This window comes from Giraffa tippelskirchi, chromosome 2 (genome assembly GCF_054371585.1).
Source record: "Giraffa tippelskirchi isolate mGirTip1 chromosome 2, T2T-mGirTip1v1.2.pri, whole genome shotgun sequence".
Taxonomy (NCBI): Eukaryota; Metazoa; Chordata; class Mammalia; order Artiodactyla; family Giraffidae; genus Giraffa; species Giraffa tippelskirchi.
In genome coordinates, this window is record NC_137276.1 from 157,433,580 (window position 1) to 157,453,889 (window position 20,310).

The 20,310-nt window shown below is 39.3% G+C and overlaps 2 long non-coding RNA genes across 2 annotated transcripts in view; one reads left to right on the plus strand and one right to left on the minus strand.

Moving 5' to 3' along the window:
- LOC145524494 (uncharacterized) overlaps positions 1-13,120 on the minus strand; it is a 145,557-nt gene extending 132,437 nt beyond the window's left edge. Inside the window, exons 1-2 of the long non-coding RNA XR_014067578.1 lie at positions 12,979-13,120; positions 9,189-9,331 (exon numbers count right to left, since the gene is read on the minus strand). This is a non-coding gene — a long non-coding RNA (uncharacterized LOC145524494). The remainder of the gene's footprint in view (positions 1-9,188; positions 9,332-12,978) is intronic.
- Positions 13,121-13,236: 116 nt separating this feature from the next.
- Positions 13,237-20,310, plus strand: part of LOC145524490 (uncharacterized) — a 65,823-nt gene continuing 58,749 nt past the window's right edge. The window contains exon 1 of the long non-coding RNA XR_014067573.1: positions 13,237-13,366. This is a non-coding gene — a long non-coding RNA (uncharacterized LOC145524490). The remainder of the gene's footprint in view (positions 13,367-20,310) is intronic.

The window sequence follows — 20,310 nt, forward strand, 5'->3', positions numbered from 1 at the left end:
CCCATAACATCTCCAAGATATGCCTGTATATATTCATATACATACATACATATATATATAAATATCTTCTTGAGATATATGTATATGTATATATATGTATATATGTATACATATATATGTATATATATATGTATATATATGTACACACACATATATATGTATATATCTTTTTGAGAAACCTTGACTAATACACCTCCCTTTTGTTATTTTATAGAATTGGAAATTCTATAAAATGCCTGTATATATTCTATAAATGCCTGTATATATTCATATACATACATACATACATATATATATATATCTTCTTGAGATATATATATGTATACATATGTATACACATATATGTATGTATACATATGTATGTATATATATGTATATATCTTCTTGAGAAACCTTGACTAATACACCTCCCTTTTGTTATTTTATAGAATTGGAAATTATGCACTTTCATTACTCAAGACCTTTCGTTTTAAGCAAAATTCCTTCTTAAAATGTCTCTCTTGGGCACTGGACCAAATTCCATTGTGTGCTTGTGTGTGTTTGGGTGGGGGTGTTTCCACACAACACCAAGCAGTTCTCAGACACCAGCAGGTGACACCACTGGTGATTAAGCTCAATCTTCAGCCCCTGTCCCCTCCTTGGAGGTCAGAGGTAGCAAGGAAAGTTTCAACTTTTTAATCACACATTTGATTGTCCTGGCAACCAGCCCCCATCCTTAGATGCTTTCTAAAATTCACCTTATTAACATAGCAAAAGACAACTTGATTGCTCCTAAGGGTTTTAGGGGCTTTGTGCCAGAAACTGGGATGAAGACCAGATGTATATTTCTTATTATAAATCACAGAGTCACAGCCACTATTCATATTCTGAGGGCCATGCTACATGTTTACAGCTTGGTATCACCAAAAAGAAGAGAGAGTAGTCTGGATTTGGTGACTGTTTGCCTGGCCATTGCCAATATTTAGCAAACAGAATTGGCTTTGCCATAGTTACCAGGAAATCAGCGCCTGTATGTATCCATCTAAGACAGTAGTGTCTATACGTAAGTATGCATATGCCAAACCGTGCCTTGGTGTTTGCCACCTGCAGCATTTCCTGGAACAGCCATATCATGCAAGATCATTTTTAATTATCCCTTACATTTTTTCAAGGAAAAGCCAGAGAATCAAAAGCTCCCTGCCAGAATGCTTTTTTCATTTAATAAGAATTTAAGAAGAATGAACCCTTGAGCAAGTCACTTCAAGTTAGTTTAAATAGGCCAATCAGCCTCTGCAGAGGATTTTCTGGGCCCCACCTCCTAACCATTCCTGGACTGTGCACTGTCAGTAGCCAATCTTTCTATAATTGCTTAAGGATCCCATAAAATTATATCAACTAGTCTTTTCAATAACCCTCCAAAGTAGGAGTTATTTCCTTCATTTTGCCAATGATTAAGCTAAAGATAAGATGTTCAGTTCAGTCAGTTCAGTCGCTCAGTCGTGTCCAACTCTTTGTGATCCCATGAACCACAGCACGCCAGGCCTCTCAGTCCATCACCAATTCCTGGAGTTTACCCAAACTCATGTCCATTGAGTTGGTGATGCCATCCAACAATCTCTTCCTCTGTCGTCCCCTTCTCCTCCTGCCCTCAATCTTTCCTAACATCAAGGTCTTTTCCAGTGAGTCAGCTCTTCACATCGGGTGGCCAAAGTATTGGAGTTTTAGCTTCAACATCAGTCCTTCCATTGAAAACCCAGGACTGATCTCCTTTAGGATGGACTGGTTGGATCTCCTTGCAGTCCAACGGACTCTCAAGAGTCTTCTCCAACACCACAGTTGTAAAACATCAATTCTTTGGCTCTCAGCTTTCTTTATGGTCCAACTCTCACATCCATACATGACTACTGGAAAAACCATAGCCTTGACTAGACGGACCTTTGTTGGCAAAGTAATCTCTCTGCTTTTTAATATGCTATCTAGGTTGGTCATAATTTTTCTTCCAAGGAGCAAGCGTCTTATAATTTCATGGCTGCAATCACCATCTGCAGTGATTTTGGAGCCCAGAAAAATAAAGTCAGCCACTGTTTCCCCATCTATTTCCCATGAAGTGATGGGACCGGATGCCATGATTAGTTTTCTGAACGTTGAGCTTTAAGCCAACTTTTTCACTCTCCTCTTTCACTTTCATCAAGAGGCTCTTTAGTTCTTCACTTTTCTGCCATAAGAGTCGTGTCATCTGCATATCTGAGGTTATTGATATTTCTCCCAGCAATCTTGATCCCAGCTTGTGCTTCATCCAGCCCAGCGTTTCTCATGATGTACTCTGCACATAAGTTGAATAAACAGGGTGACAACATACAGACTTGACGTACTCCTTTTCCTATTTGGAACCAGTCTGTTGTTCCATGTCCAGTTCTAACTGTTGCTTCCTGATCTGCATACAGGTTTCTCAAGAGGCAGGTCAGGTGGTCTGGCATTCCCATCTCTTGAAGAATTGTCCACAGTTTATTGTGATACACACAATCAAAGGCTTTGGCATAGTCAATAAAACAGAAATAGATGTTTTTCTGGAACTCTCTTGCTTTTTCGATGATCCATAAGATGTTGGCAATTTGCTCTCTGGTTCCTCTGCCTTTTCTAAAACCAAAGATTAAGTTATTTCTCTTCAGTTATATTGTTTATTGGTTTCTGAGCTCAGACTTTCCTCTATTGTGCTTGATATGCTTATTTTTGTTGTTTGGTCGCTCAGTCATTTCTGACTCTTTGGAACTCCGTGGACTACAGCATACCAGGCTTCCCTGTCCACCATCTCCTGGAGCCTGCTCAAACTCATGTTCATTGAGTCGCTGATGCCACTGAATCATCTCACCCATTGTTGTCCCCTTCTTCTGCCCTCAATCTTTCCCAGCATCAGGGTCTTTTCTAATGAGTCAACTCTTTGTATCAGGTGGCTAAAGTACGGTTACACACTATTTTGACTCTGACACACTGTTTGAATTTGGTTGAATTATTCCTTCTAGGTAAATTACTGCAACAGCAAACATAAATCTCAGGAATTAACTGAAAAGTGAGAAAATTGAGATGAGAAGAAAGTGATTTTTGCAAGGTTATTTAATTAGTAAATGATGGAGTTGGAAGCCACATAAAAGTCTGTTTATTCTCAACCATTGTGGATACTGTATGGTGAGAGAGAATCATGCAAATAACTCTCTAAGATGACTAGTCCTGAAAATGTGTCAAAAAGGCATTGCATAATTCCACATTCCCTCTTTTTTTTATCTATTTTGGCTGAAGTGAGAGGACTTTGAGGCCACAGAGACTGGGAGAGGTACAAGATAGAAGCATAGGTTCCTGAATAACTACACAGAAGACCCCCAGCCTTGAATTCCTATATAAGGAGAAATAAGCTTGATTTCTTATCTCAATTTTCTCATTATTTAAATAAGGATGCACACGTGCATGCTCAGTCTTGTTGAACTCCTTGCAACCCCATGCACTGTAGCCCACCAGGCTCCTCTGTCCATTTCCCCTACAAGAGTACTGGAGTGGGTTGCCATTTCCTCATCCAGGGAAACTCCCTAATCCAGGGATCGAACTCCTGTCTCCTGGTCTCCTGCGCTGGCAAGTGGATTCTTTACCACTGTGCTACCTGGGAAGCCCCAAATAAGGATATTATCTAATTGATGGGGTTAGTCTAATCAGTGTTAAGAACAGTACACTGTTGGTAGAACAATCATTTTTATATTATTAATGAAAAAGTTTAAAATTCTTAATATGTCACTTAAGACTCTTCTAACTCTGATATATTTTAATAAATACACTTTCCAAGACCCTGAGCTTTCAACATATGGGATTATTTGCTAGCCCTGAAACATTTTCTGACTTTATTTATGGTTGTTTTACTTACTTGAAATGCCTCATTCTCTTTTTCTTTATTTGAAATCATTCTCAAATTGTTAGGGCCCATTTTAGGCACTATCCACTTAATGAAATTTTTTGAAGTGTACTGGTTAGAATTGATATATATTTCTCCAATGTTTCCATAGCATCTGTTTTTTCACTGTTACCAAAACTCTTGTAACATTGTCATATCACTGATGACAGTACTCTTACTACATTTATTTATATTTAACTAGTTTTTGAAATAAATATTATTTTAATTCCAGTCATATAATTTTAGACAGACTTAATCACTCAGTCTTTTCCTGAAGAACTGAAGACCATGCTGAGTTCTTCAGATTTCTAGTCTGCTATTCCCACTTTGGTTTCTCTCCCAAATGACATGGATGTGTGATTGGGGAAAAGTAACTTAAGAAGTCGCATGACTGTTGGAGTGATAACAACTCAATGTTATCTTCTATACTCTTGCTGACTTTCTCAGTGAAGTCAGATGGTTTGTGCTGCTCAATGAACTGCCTTAACAAAGTATTACAAATAGGTATGAAGTAACAAAACTTTATTCTTATCTAGGTCTGGTACCTAGAAGTCTGAAACAAAGGTGTCAGCAGAGTCATGCTCCCTCTGCAGCCTATAGGGGAGAATCCTTCCTCACTTTGTCCTAGCTTATGGTGCCAGCCCTAGATCCTTGATATTCCTTGGCTTGGGACTGCATTGCTCCAGTCTCTGCCTCTGTCATCACATGGTATTTTCTCTGTATGAGGATGCCAATCATAGTAAACTAAGACGAACCCTAATGATTTTATCTTAACTTGATTAAATCTGCAAAGATCCTTTTTTGAAATAAGACCATATTTACAGATACTGGAGGTTAGGAATTCAACATATCATTTTAGGGAGAACAAAATTCAACCTGTAACAGTAATCATTATGAAATACACCCAGAACATTCATGAGAAAGGTCTGCTATTCAGGAGAAAAGACTTTTCCAGAGTCTTATCAAAACTGAGGAAAGGGAATTCCTTCCATCTCAGACCCTTTGAGCCTTCTGCTTCACCTAAGAGAAAAAGCAATAAAACATGTTCAAAGGAGTGATGGCTTTCAGAGAATAGACTGGAAATGCTGTAGCCAGGAAAGGTAGTAGGGGACAAAGGGGAACAAGCTATTCTCCTGGAGAAACATTTGTGAAGGTCACAGTCCGAAGACACAGGCTTACTAAAAGACTGAGATTTTAATCAGAGGATTAAGGAACAGTCCCCTGCTCACACACTTTATCACCACACCAATAGGGCTCCAGTATAATAACAGTGGATTACAACTTAAAAAGCTACAAGACACAGACTCCCTCTTAAGAGGAATACTTGTGGAAACCCAAAGTCAAGAGAGGAGACAAAAGCAAGGACACTAAAAGAATTTGAATCTTCTGGCACTTACTATTACAGCAAACATTAAACATAACACAACTCCTAGTCAGATTAACATAAATCCTTACACTAAAGGCCTATTTATCTCAGTATCTATTACCCAATAAACATATCCAGCTTTTAGAGCATGCCAAAAGTAAGAATAAACAAACACACGCTGAAGAGACAATCATCTTCAGAGCCATCCTCGGAATGTAGATACTGGAATTAGTACATAAGAAAAAGAAAATAACCACGATTAATATGTTAAGAGTTCTAAGGAAAAAGTAAACAAAATGCATGGACAGATGGGTAACATAAGCAGAGAGATGAACACACTAAGGACCAAAGGAATTTCTAGAAATAAAAAACACTGTACCAGAAAAGAAGAATGCCTTTTGATGGCTCATCAATAAACTTGAAACTGCTCAGGGATAAGTTAGTTTCAAGACAGGTAAACAGAAACCTCCCAAAAGTAAAGTCAAAGGTAAAGAGGAACACGAAAGACAGCAAGAAGAAAGAAAGAGGGAGGGAGGGAGGGAAGACAGGAAGGAAGAAGGAAAGAAAAACAAGCGAGGAAGAAAGAAAAGAGCAGAACCATCAAAAGAGCGGGACACTGTCTTGAATACCAGGAGGAAAAAAAGAGAGAATGAAAAAGGAAAAAAAAATTGTGAAGTAATAATGACTGTTGTTGGTCTTTAGTAGTGCAGGCATGTCCGACTCTTTGCAACCCCGTGGACTACAGCATGCCAGGCTTCCCTGTCCTTCACTATCTTGCGGAGTTTGCTCAAACTCATATCCATTGAGTCGATGCCATCCAACCGTCTCATCCTCTGTGGCCCCCTTCTTCTCCTGAGAATTTACCAAAATTAATGATAGGCACTCCAAACCACGTATGCAAGAACTTCAGAGAATGCAGAACAAGCTAAATGATAAACAGATGAACATATGTTCATGTACACATTTAAACATATCATGTTGAAATTCAGAAAACCAAAGGAAAAAATAAAATCTTGAAAGAAGTCAGAGAAAAATCAAAACCAAAAAAAGGATAAAACTTCATCTATAGAGGAAAAAGGGTAAAATAACAGACTTGTCATCAGAAACCAAACAAGCTAGAAGAAAGTGGCAAGCATGCCATTTTTAGCTTTGAAAGGAGAAACAAAACAACTATCCTAGAATCCTGTATCTATAGATAAATAAATTCTCTATTCTATAGATAAATAAATGGGAGAGATGAAACAAATCTTCTGTATATAAGAATTCCAGATAATATATGTAGATACACCTTCCTCCAAAAAATACAGGTTAATTCCCTGCTTCTTGAATGTGGGCTGGACTTAGGAATTTGTTTCTGAATAATAAAGTACAGAAAGGAAAATTATAGTGACTTTACAGAGGAGTACTTGGTGGGCTCTAACTTAATGAAGTGATGAAGGTTAACATCACCACCTGTCACTTCCTTCCTGCTGAAAGTGATGAGAAGCACACTTCACTTCTGTCGTATTAATAATTTCATTCAAAATCCAAAATCCCTATAATTATGTAAGATTATAATAATAAAAAAGCCATAAAACAAGCACATATTGAGGGACATTCTGCAAAATACCTGACTCTACTTCCTGGGAACCCAAATTGTGAAAAAGGCCCAAACTTGCTGGTTTACATTGTTCTTATTTAGTTGGAGGTCTGCTATAAGGAGAAGGTAATGGCACCCCACTTCAGTACTCTTGCCTGGAAAATCCCATCGACGGAGGAGCTTGGTAGGCTGCAGTCCATGGGGTCGTGATGAGTCAGACAAGACTGAGTGACTTCACTTTCAATTTTCCTTTCATGCATTGGAGAAGGAAATGGCAACCCACTCCAGTGTTCTTGCCTGGAGAATCCCGGGGACAGGGGAGCCTGGTGGGCTGCCGTCTATGGGGTCGCACAGAGTCGGACACGACTGAAGTGACTTAGCAGCAGCAGCAGCTCCTATAAGAACTAATATGCCTGAAGTTCTCCATCCTGCCCCACCACAATGCTAGCCTCATCTGTGGTTAATTTCTAGGTAAAGTATCTATTAAAGTTAAACATACACATATACTTCAGGGATACACTTAATTCAAATGCATCTGCATGTCCATAAAAGACACATAGTATTCCCACCAACAGTGTAAGAGGGTTCCCTTTTCTCCACACCCTCTCCAGCATTTATTGCTTGTAGACTTTTGGATGAAACTGGAGCCCATTATACAGAGTGAAGTAAGCCAGAAAGAAAAACAACAATACAGTATACTAATGCATATATATGGAATTTGAAAGATGGTAATGATAACCCTATATGCGAGACAGAATAAGAGACACAGATGCATAGAACAGTCTTATGGACTCTGAGGGAGAAGGTGAGGGTGGGACGTTCTGGGAGAATAGCATTGAAACATGCATGTTATCATATGTGAAACAGAACACCATTCCAGGTTCAATGCATGAGACAAATGCTCAGGGCTGGGGCAATGGGATGACCCAGAGGGATGGGATGGGGAGGGAGGTGGGAGGGGGGTTCAGGATGGGGAACACATGTAAACCCATGGCTGATTCATGTCAATGTATGGCAAAAACCACTACAATATTGTAAAGTAATTAGCCCCCAACTAAAATAAATAAATTTATTAAAAAAAAAAAAGACACATAGTAGAATGTCCATAGGTGTACTATTCGTAATTGTCAGTTACTGAAAACTGAAAATACGTGTCAGGAGCAGACTAGGTATATACACTCTGATATAGTCCCACAATAGAATATTCTACTTCAATGAGAAAAAATAGTCTAAAATTACAACCAGAAATATGGATGAATCTCACATCAAGATGTTGAGTGAAAGAAGCCAGACACAGGAGGGCATGTGCATTATTTAATATAACATTTTTCATAGGAAAAAGCAGAAAATATTTATCCTGTCAGGATGGTAGTTATCCTTTGGGTAAGGGAAAAGTAACCAGAAGAAAGCACAGTGAGATGTCTGCAATTCTAGCAATATTTTGCTTCTTATTCTGGATGCTGAGTGTTCATTTCATAATAGTCATTAAGTATAGTTATGACACATATACTTATCTGCATGCATGCATAATATATATACCAATGCAATAATATGTTCCATACAATACTCTGGTAATATAGTTCCAAAAAGTGTTTCCAAACATAGGATTTTATTTGAGCTTCTTGGAACTGATGACACAGAGACCATTATCATCAGTTTAAAGACGAAGAAAATGAGGATTTGAAAATTCAGTTTTAGTTCAATTCAACTAAGATTTTTTTAAACCTCTCATGCATACCAGGAAGAGAGAGCACATTGAATAGTAAGATATAAATAGTCTTTACAGTTTAACAAAAATGAAACAATTTACTGTGAGAGCATATGACTATAAAGCATTACAGAATTTTGGAAACTGAAGGGACCCCAGACATCAGCACCACTCTCCTTTGTTAGATGAGGGTGTGACCAAGGCCATGAACTTTATGGTGCCCCCAATTTGGGTTAAAATTCTAAGTCCGACACAATCACTGGGTAACTCTGGGGGCAAATTACTTACTCTCTTTCTGCCTCAGTTTCTTGAATTGAAATGCGGTGTTAAAAATATTTACCTCAAAGCGTGGCTCTGAGGGTAAAACTTTAAAATCCGGGAGCACACCTATTGTACCACGTGACAACTAGTTGTTCCAAGATAAGTCACTCTCCCTCCCCTCAAGGTGATCTGAGGTGAGCGGCTCAAAGTCCAACACCCTTTCTAGAATGCTTTTCTGCTTCTCTAAATATATACAAACAAGATGGAAAGTGTTAGGTACGCTGAGAGTGTGAGGAACATGCTGCATAAGCCCTGTCCGCTTTCCAGGGAATCGGCCCAGGGAGCTTCTATGTTTCATGACCTGTGGCTGTGGGGCATCTCCGGTCCAACGGGGAGGCAGGGACTCTCCCTGGTGTTGATGGCATGGCTGCAGGAGGACAGATGAATAATCCTTTCTGGGAGGAAAGCAGATACCACAGCCTGGAAAGCACACGTCCGGGGAGGCTGAGTAGGAGAAGGAGCTTAGATGAGCAAAGACCCCCATCCTGGGTGTGTGATGCAAAGCCTGGGGAATGTGGCTGAAGCCAGCCCAGTGGCCATCCTTATCATGCTCTGGAACCCTCTGAGCCCTGGCAGCTGCTACCGTGACTGATGTGTGACACCCTGACCTTTGCTGACACCATCCTTCATTCTTGTTTTTCATCCCCTGTTGTCCCTGTTTTCCACACAAACATGGATGGCATATAGGTCTATGGAACTACTTGGGGAAAAATACCTCAGACTCCTGGGTACTTGTCCTAGGACTGCAATTAGCCACTTGTTCAAGAAATTGACAGAAACTCCCATTCCAGTAAAATCTGCTTGTTTCTATGCAGGAGTTCCTTCCCTGCACTCTCCCTATGCCTTGAAGGGAGGGCCAGATGCTTCAAAGTCTATTTCCCACCCATGAGGATGCACCCTTATATTTTATGAATCATATTCATATCTACTATTTCATTTTCTCCTCACAACAAACCTTTGGGATGATCTCAAGTTACTGCCTTTTCAGTGAAGAATAAAGTAAGGTTCAGAGTGGTCTCCTGAATTGCCCAAGGTTATACAGCAAAGTAAGCAGCTGTCAAAATTAGAACTTGTGTCTCCTGAAACCAGCCCACTGCCTGCCCTGTGCTGTATCTCAAATCCACAGATATCTCTCCTACTGCATAGCAATCTGTTCTTTCTTGATATGAACTTGTGCCCAAAAGGCTACCAGCAAGAAGGGCCCTCTCCTGTACTCGTCATATTCCATGAAACTGAATTGAGGAAAGGGAACACATGCCCCAAATGGACCATATGAAGTTGTTTTAAGAATCCATTTGAGCATCCTCTCTAGGAAGCTGTATCTGACAGCCACAATCTGGGATTCCGTCCCTCCCTTCCTTATGTTTTCATAGAGTCCTATGCACACATTTGCCTTGTACTTAAGTTACCTAGTTAAGCATTTTTCTCCCTTCCTGACAGATAACATCCTTGAATTCAGGGACTATGTCTTATGTCTTAATCATCTTTTTATTTTCTGGTATCTATCTGAACATGGCAAACACAAATGCTTGATTGAATACAAAATAATGTAGTCAGTGGTATTGAGAGTCAAAGGATGTCTAAAAGGTAATGTACCTTGACCCTCATTTTTCTGAAGAAGATAAGAGCATGAAGAGGTCAGAAAGAACAAAATGCATGCACAAGACCACTTTTCGAAATGCTTGTCTGGGGTGCTCAGTCAGTCCTGCATTTCTATTGGAATGCTCATGTTCCCTCTCTTTCCAAATCACCCTGTTTGGTCATATCTGAAGATAACTAAGTCTACATTGCTGGAGGTGTCGCCCCCTCTAGCAGTACCTCTGAGCACTTCTTAAAAATGTTTACATGTTCCAGTTACCCAGATTGTGGCTATCTCCATCTCTTTGGTTCACCCCCTGAAATCTCGCAGTCACTTTTCTGGGCTGCTCATCCTCTCCCCTTGCTGATTTCTCTGATCATGAACATGTTCTTTTACTGTTCCCTAAGCATGGGCCGTGAGGTGCAAAATGTTTAGCAAAGATATCCAGATGGAAAAAGAGAATTGCAAAGCCAGAATTAGAAAACTGGATAGAGACAACAAGGATTCCTGGAACCTACCTGCTACATCACATCAGAAGGAAATACAGATGTAGAGAACAAATGTATGGACACCAAGGGGAAGAAAGGGGAGTGAGATGAATTGGGAAATTGGGATTAACATATATACAAAATACTCTGTACAAAACAGCCAACTAATGTGAACCTGCTATATAGCACAGAGAACTCTATTCAATGCTCTATGGTGACCTAAATGAGAAGGAAATTTAAAAAAGAGGGGAAGTAGGTATACGTATGCCTGATTCACTTTGCTGTAGGGTAGAAGCTAACACAACATTCTTAAGCAACTATACTCCGATAATTTTTTTTTTTATAAATTTATTTATTTTAGTTGGGGGCTAATTACTTTACAATATTGTAATAGTTTTTGCCATACATTGACATGAATCAGCCATGGGTTTACATGTGTTCCCCTTCCTGGCCCCCCCACCCACCTCCCTCCCCATCCCATCCCTCTGGGTCATCCCATTGCCCCGGCCCTGAGCCCTTGTCTCATGCATCGAACATGGAATGGTGTTCTGTTTCACATATGATAATATACATGTTTCAATGCTATTCTCCCAGAACGTCCCACCCTCACCTTCTCCCACAGAGTCCATAAAATTGTTCCATGCATCTGTGTCTCTTATTCTGTCTCGCATATAGGGTTATCGTTACCATCTTTCAAATTCCATATATATGCATTAGTATACTGTATTGTTGTTTTTCTTTCTGGCTTACTTCACTCTGTATAATGGGCTCCAGTTTCATCCATCTCAGTAGAACCGATTCAAATGTATTTTTTTTTTAATGGCTGAGTAATATTCCATTGTGTATATGTACCACAGCTTCCTTATCCATTCGTCTGCTGATGGACATCTAGGTTGCTTCCATGTCCTGGCTATTGTAAACAGTGCTGCGATGAACATTGGGGTACACGCGTCTCTTTCAATTCTGGTTTCAAAAGTCTACAAGCAATAAATGCTGGAGAGGGTGTGGAGAAAAGGGAACCCTCTTACACTGTTGGTGGGAATGCAAACTAGTACAGCCACTATGGAGAACAGTGTGGAGATTCCTTAAAAAACTGGGAATAGAACTGCCATATGACCCAGCAATCCCACTGCTGGGCATATACACCGAGGAATTTTTTTTTTTTTAAAGTGGGGCTGTGGCTCCTGTGCTTGTCCTCAGCTTCTGGATGGCCTTCCACCACACTGCAAGGGTCTCTACCAGATCCTTTCCCTGAGTATCAGTCCCCTGCCTCCAATTCTGGTCTTTAGTCCTGCAAGGGGAAATCTAAAATGAACCTTTAATAAAGAAAGAAAAAAAATCTTCAAGAAGAACTTCTCACTTCCCATCCCCCAACTTTCATGTTTCATTAGGCAAAATCTGCCGAGGCAGGGCTGAGGAATTTGCATGTGTGTCTCTTCACTACAGACCGAAGAGTAGGTACTTCTGTGTGTAATCAAAACTTTCCCAGAAGAGATAATGGTGTACCTGAAAGAAACACGCTTGCTTTTTCACAGAATATCTGTTTTGCTCCAGTTTTCATCAATCAAATATTCAGGTGTCCAGCCCCAGAGCACTTTTCTTGGAAGCTCTCTGACCAGGTTACAGCTAGTCAATGGCAAAGATTTGCAATGTGCATATTATTAACAATAATTAACATTTATTGAGTGGGTACTATATGCCAGGGACTGTGCTTAGCAGTTTACATGAATTTTTCTTATTTAATCCTCCCCAAATCCTATGAAAAAGGCACAATGATGTGTTCTGGGTGTGGTTTAGGGTGCGGCTGGTTTGGTGCCCAAATCCAGATGGTAATGCATCCCTCCTCTTCTCCAGAGTTCCCAGCCAAAGAGCATATTCATCAAAGAATTAGCAGCCAAGTAGGAAAAAACTGCTGATATTAAAAATGTCTGGGAAAGTCCACAAAGGAAAGCTCTTATGAAACAGAATTGGAGAACACAGCAGAGGCCTCAGGCTTAGGAGAAGCATACCCAGTGTCTACTCACCCAGGCTTCATCTTGAATAAAGGTTAGAACAAAGTACAAAGTGTGGTCAGCTTCCTACACAGATGCCAAGAGTGGGGAAAAAAACGTCATGAAATTTGATTTTAAGACATTGCTATTCTGCCCAATGATCCTCTTAAATTCTGACCAATGAGATGAACAATCCCTGCTCCCTAGGAAAATTCCAATGAAGTCAGACAGAGGATTGTGACGTAAGAGAAACAGTAGAGTTGCCCTCTGTGTGGATCAAAGCAAGTTAGTGAGTACAGAGAATAGAGAGCCATCCATGCGTCCCCTTTTCTTATTTTACAGAGGTTCAAGTGGCTAGAAAGAGGTCCTCAAAGACACATTCTTTGGCTCCATATCCTTCACTTTTCATGACTGCCTGTTGGTATTACCTATTGACTCTTACTATCTTCTAATGTATAGGACCTAAACTCTTTCTAAGTTCTCCCCATTATTTCTAGGAACCTCCAAGGACTAGCTCTCATTTGTGTTTATGAACCTGGCTTGCCTTCATCACATCACACCTGTCACTGCTTGTTTTTTCTGCTCTAGCATCACAGAAGATGTTACTCTATTTGAAGCTGCTAACTTCCACTTTTTCATGGTGTCTGCAGACCTACTGGGTTTCTCTGGGATCCATCTATACCTCTCTGGCACCTACACACTACACTTTTCAAGGGGTCCAAGAGGTCTAGAGTCTGCTTTCATTAAATCCGTTTTGGTTTCTTTGCAGAAATAGGGACAATTCCCTCCTTACTATTTCTTTGATATGGGCTCTGAGGAAGCACCACAGTGTCTCAGCATTTTGGAGAAACCTGTCCTAGAGTTTCTGTTTGCAGAGTTAGACAGTGCCTATAAGATGGTTAGGATGACCATGACTGAGGCAGTGTGCTACTCAGCCACCTCTTCCTACTTTTGTGTTTGATATTTGTAATCAAATGCCCTCATAATTTAGTTCTTGTGCCAAGACTGCAAGATTTTAAAAGACATATATTAATTCCAAGAACAGACCCCCTTTAATTCAACATGTCTCTCATTATTTTTTGTTTCATTTTCCTTACCACTTTATTTATTTTTGTCTGCACCGGGTCTTCGTTGCTGCCTGAGGACTTTCTCTAGTTGGGGTGAGTAGGGCTACTCTTTGTTGTGGTGTGCAAGCTTCTCTTTGCTGTGGCTTCTCTTGTTGCTGAGCACAGGCCTAGGGCATGTGGGGTTCAGTAAGTGAGGCACACAGGCTCAGTAGTTGCAGTTTGAGGACCCTGGAGCATGAGCTTCAGTACTTGTGGCACATGGGTTCAGTTGCTCCAAGGCATGTGGAGTCTTCCTGGACCCATGTCCCCTGCACTGGCAGGCAGATTCTTATCCACTGCACCACGAGGGAAGTTGAACCTCTCATTATTAGTATGCAAGAAAGGGGAAAATAAATGTGAAGGGACCATGTTGTCACTGGCTCTATGAGTGCTACTGACTCACCTATATGTCACGCTTGGGGAGCATGTGAAAGGCAGCCATGGGCAATACTGCTTCTCTTGGATGGTTGCTGAGGATCAGACTTCTGACTTGCCAGAGTCTCTCTTACTGCTCATCACTCTGTCTCTATCACCTGGCTCTGTCCTTATAATGAACTCTTGCTCAGGGTGCCTCACTGTATAGATACACACTTTCTCCAAACACACAATCAACTCTCACCAGTGTGGTCACCCATACTTATGAATTAGAGACTTTTATATCATTCTCCTTGTTGGATGAACTTAATGTCTTACAGCTCCCAAACAGGGAAAGAGTTATTATCTACTTCCAGTGTTTGAATTCTCAAGTTTTTAACCATTTTCTGATCCATAAACAAAATTAATAACCCAGATTTCTGGTATATCACATCAGGATGACTTAGAAATGAAAAGAGCTATTTATCAATAATAACTTCCTTCAGTCCTCTCTTGCTAAGCACCTACTCGATGGAAGCTCTCACTGTGTAATGGTAGTAGTGAGCCAGGAGATCTGTGTAAGACACAGGACTTCAAAGAGTACTGATGGAGAAATAGGCACTGAATTCTGTTCAAAATCATGCATATGGATGCGTTGTTATGTACTAACAACAGGAGTAAACACAATTGAAGCCAGTATGATGTAAGAGCCATTAAAATATATAAGAAATTACTTATTCTAGTTGAGATGATCAGGAAGGATCTGGGATATTTTGATTGCTTTTTGATACATGATAACTGGAGAATGATATCATTAAAACAAATGGTATTATTCTTGCAAAGACTGAAGTATTTTCTAGTGGAGACCTGAATTTGGGGTTCAGTTTGACCTGAATGTAGAATTTGTCTAGCAAAAATGATTATAAGCATAGACATACACTCTGGATATAGAAATTGAAAACTTAGTTTCTGATATCTAAAATTTCAAACTCCATCTCATAGACAGTGAGAGCATCTTTGAAGGGTTCTGATCATGGGATCCCCTGTGATTTGAAAGTTAAAGAAAGAAAGTGATTTTAAAGAACCTACTGGCAGTGTCAAGAATAAACTGGGAGGAATGAGGAAAGAGGCAAGAAGAGTAGTTGGAATTCTCTTTGAATAGCAGCCTTGTGGTCATGCAGAGATGAGGGATAAGCCTTCATAACAAACAACAATCACTTGTTGTCTTTTTATAAAATTCATTTTATCTTACTGAAAAAATTTGGAAAAATAATGAAGAAAATAAATTTAACCCATAACTCCCCAATTAAAGGAACACAATAGTTAATATTTTTGCCTATTTATTTATGATCTTTTTGTCATGTAATTAAGTTTTCCATGGTTGAGACTGTAGTACATACTTAATATGTTCTTAAACTTAATGGAAGCATTTTCCATATATGCTATTTATTGTTTTAATTATCTTTTAGAAAAATGAATAGAAAAATTTTCTTAAGTGATTATAACTTAATCATATTTTTAAAAAGTTAGAAAATATAAAGGCACAGGAAGAAAACAAAATTCATCTGTAAAACCATTATTTAAAGAAAAGCGGCAATGCATTTCCTTTAAGCATAAAAATATGTTAAAAGTAGGAAAGTTCAGTTCAGTTCAGTTCAGTCACTCAGTCGTGTCTGACTATTTGTGACGCCATGAATCGCAACACACCAGGCCTCCCTGTCCATCACCAACTCCCGGAGTCTACCCAAACCCATGTCCATCGAGTCGGTGATGCAATCCAGCCATCTCATCCTCTGTCGTCCCCTTCTCCTCCTGCCCCCAATCCTTCCCAGCATTAGGATCTTTTCCAATGAGTCAACTCTTCGCATGAGGTGGCCAAAGTATTAGAGTTTCAGCTTCAGCATCAGTCCTTCCAATGAACACCCAGGACTGATCTCCTTTAGGATGGATTGCTTGGATCTTCTTCCAGTCTAAGGGACTCTCAAGAGTCTTCTCCAACACCACAGTTCAAAAGCATCAATTCTTTGGTGCTTAGCTTTCTTCACCATCCAACTCTCACATCCATACATGACTACTGGAAAAACCATAGCCTTGACTAGATGGACTTTTGTTGGCAAAGTAATGTCTCTGCTTTTTAATATGCTTTCTAGTTTGGTCATAACTTTCCTGGCAAGGAGTGAGCGTCTTTTAATTTCATGACTGCAATCACCATCTGCAGTGATTTTGGAGCCCAGAAAAATAAAGTCTGACACTGTTTCCACTGTTTCCCCATCTATTTGCAATGAAGTGATGGGACCAGATGCCATGATCTTAGTTTTCTGAATGTTGAGCTTTAAGCCAACTTTTTCACTCTCCTCTTTCACTTTCATCAAGAGGCTCTTTAGTTCTTCTTCGCTTTCTGCCATAGGGTGGTGTCATCTGCGTATCTGACGCTATTGATATTTCTCCTGGCAATCTTGATTCCAGCTTGTGTTTCTTCCAACCCAGCATTTCTCATGATGAACTCTGCATATAAGTTAAATAAGCAGGGTGACCATATACAGCCTTGACATACTCCTTTTCCTGTTTGGAACCAGTCTGTTGTTCCATGTCCAGTTCTAACTGTTGCTTCCTGACTTGCATACAGGTTTCTCAAGAGACAGGTCAGATGGTCTGGTATTCCCATCTCTTTCAGAATTTTCCACAGTTTATTGTGATCCACAAAGTCAAAGGCTTTGGCATAGTCAATAAAGCAGAAATAGATATTTTTCTGGAACTCTCTTGCTTTTTCGATGATCCAGCGTATGCTGGCAATTTGATCTCTGGTTCCTCTGCCTTTTCTGAAACTAGCTTGAACATCTGGAATTTCACGTTTTGCCGAAGTCTGGCTTGGAGAATTTTGAGCATTACTTTACTAGCATGTGAGATGAGTGCAGTTGTGCGGTAGTTCGAGCATTTTTTGGCATTGCCTTCCTTTAGGATTCGAATGAAAACTGACCTTTTCCAGTCCTGTGGCCACTGCTGAGTTTTCCAAATTTGCTGGCATATTGCATGCAGCACTTTCACAGCATCATCTTTCAGGATTTGAAAGTAGGAAAAATGCTGTGTAAAATGGTTTAGAAATTTTTCTTGTGATTAAAAGCTTAAAAAGCATTTAAAAGGATTTGTGTTGTATAATATTATGTCATAGAGATATATCACTATTTATTCATATATAAAAAGAGCTGTAATAATTTATTCATTGACTCAGAGTCAAAACTACACTCAAAGGCAGACTATTTCTTACTGATTTGCTTGAAAATCAAAGAAGGAAGTAACCAAGTATAAAGGATAGTAAGTTAGATAAACACTAATAAAATGAACTTGAAAAAAGTATTAGGAAGAGTTAAATAGAGATTAAATCAAATACCAATGGATTAGGAAACAGGAAAATTGTAGACTTAATAATAGATTTTGTAACATTGCTCTTTGAAATTAGCAAACTTGGTCTTCAGTCTTGGATTCTTCTAGCTCCACTGACACCCATCTCTTTAGAAGATCCTTAGCCCGGCCTAGTCCCTAGCTTCCCTTATTCCACTCTATATCAGTGACTTTGACAAAGTACTAATAATCCATAAATGTAATTCATTTGATGGGTATTAAATATGTTGAGCTTTTGCAAAATAAGGATGTTTTTATTTCAACTTAAAAATATCTTAGCCTAAATTAAAATATATCTTAGGAAAGTCAAATTTCATGTGTGAAAGTTACACGTCAACATCTCAATATTATACCCTGGAGTTATAGGCCTTTGAACAAGCTGTAAATCTGGGGCAAAGTCTTAAATTTTCTTTTCAAATTATTCCGTGAGGAGCAAAGTAAACAGATGAATAGCCTTTCACAGAAGAGGCAGCTGAAAGTGTAGTTTAGTCAAGGTATCATAACATGAGTCCAATATCAAGGTCCAATGCCAAACTCCTGCTTTCATATTGTTTCTGTATCACTTATTTCCCCATGGACTTGGGTAAGCTATTTTCTCTGCACCTGTTTCTTCAACTGTAACATGAAACACTGAGGATGTTCTGCTTCCAAAAGATTCTGGAAGACAGGAAGAGAAAGAACCATTTTGAAAAACATTTATCAGCCATCACTTTTAATGATTTTTACTATCCATGACATTCATCTTTCTTTCATATTCTGTTTTTTTTTTTTTTTTAAATCTTTACAAGACTAGCCTGCTGGAATTTACAAAATTAGATTTGGTTGGACAGGACACTGAGAACCAGCCTAGTACAAAATTACGTTTGGAATCATGAAGGTGGTCCATGGGTATGATGTGACTTCTTGCCTCTTAATGTTTGAGGCTTCATATTTCTTCACACCCTGATTCAGATCTTCTTTATTGAGATTATACTTTGAGATCAGGAATTTTTCTATGAGAAAAAGGCAGTCATGCCTAAATCTTTTTTAGGTTTAACCACAAGAAACTCATTTGCTTATTAGTCATTCATTCAGAAAACAAAAAAAATTTGCTTCATTATCTAGTTCATTTAATGCCTTGTAAGATAGAAAAAAAAAAAACAAGACATGGTTTCTGCCCTTGGCTTTTACAACTTAAAAATGAGGAACTCACTACAGAGCCCAGAAGGAAATAGAGATGGCTATTCAGAGAAATGTTTTGTATGAATTGAAGCTGGGCTACTTCTTTGGGAAAGTGATAATTGAGCTGTAGCTTTCAGAATGGTGACTTGTAGGAGTTTTCTGGGATGGGGGAGGGCATTCATGCTTGAAGTCAGGTAGGCCTTGAAAGCCTTGTTCCATCATTCTAGGTGGTGAGGGTGTTTTAGGTTCATATGAACACTTATAACATGATACAACCTGTGTTTTAGGAATATTTTGGTCCTCATGTGAGAGAGAAGGGACAGGAAAGAGATGATGGCATAGATCCCTCCCTACTAGGGCAGAGACTGGGGGGCCTGGAGAGCCTGGAGAGGAGTGATGCTGTAGAGGAGCCTTGGTGTGTTTAACAAATGCTACCCACAGAAAGTTCTTTCATTAATACTCTCTCAGAGATGTGAAGCTCAGTTTGCTGGCATGGATGTGCCTTTATTTACGTCCTCTGAAACAGCTAGCAAGTTCCATACAAATGATATCTTCTTGGCAGGTTAGATTGCTGAGACATTTTCTTCCCGCAGTAAGTAAATAGTCATGTCTGACTAAGTCTGGGAAGTCTGGTTGCCTGACTGCAGAAATGCTTTCCGCAAGAGCCTTAGATGCAGCCATGTGCTTGTATCTTTATAATTGTCATTGTTGTTGTAATAAAATCAAAATGTGGTGCTCACTCTGGAACACACCCAACCCTCTGCCTAGCCATAAATTTGTGTGAGAAAACACCACCACCTATCCCCATGGAAAATCTGGGAGTTTATTTGATTCCCAGATTAGAAGCCAAATAATGTTTGAGCAATTTAGACAAAATGGCTATTTTTATCCATGGTATCAGTAGAACCTTTTAAAACATCATTTACAGGGAAATGGTTGCAGTTTATTTTAGGAGTAATCAGTTTTATCCTGAGTACAGATTCGTTAGTTTTGAAGTTGGAGCCTTGCTCTTTTCTGAGTTTTCTTTCTGTGCCAACCTATAGCTAATACTGTGCAGTGTATAGTGTTTGATTTTGCCATATTTTTGTCTGATCTAAATTTAGAAATGAGTATAAGAAAGAGAATACAGAAATATTTATTAATTTGTGTATTCATTCATTTCAAAAGATAATTCATGACTCCCTACCAAGTTCCAGGCATTGTACTGAATGCCAGATGTGGAGTTAATATGGCCTTTGCCCCCCAGACCTTACATTTCCATAGGAGTCTAAAAAATGCACACAAATATCTCTACTATAATTCCTAATGTTATATGGATCTATGAACAAAATACTGGAGCACAGAG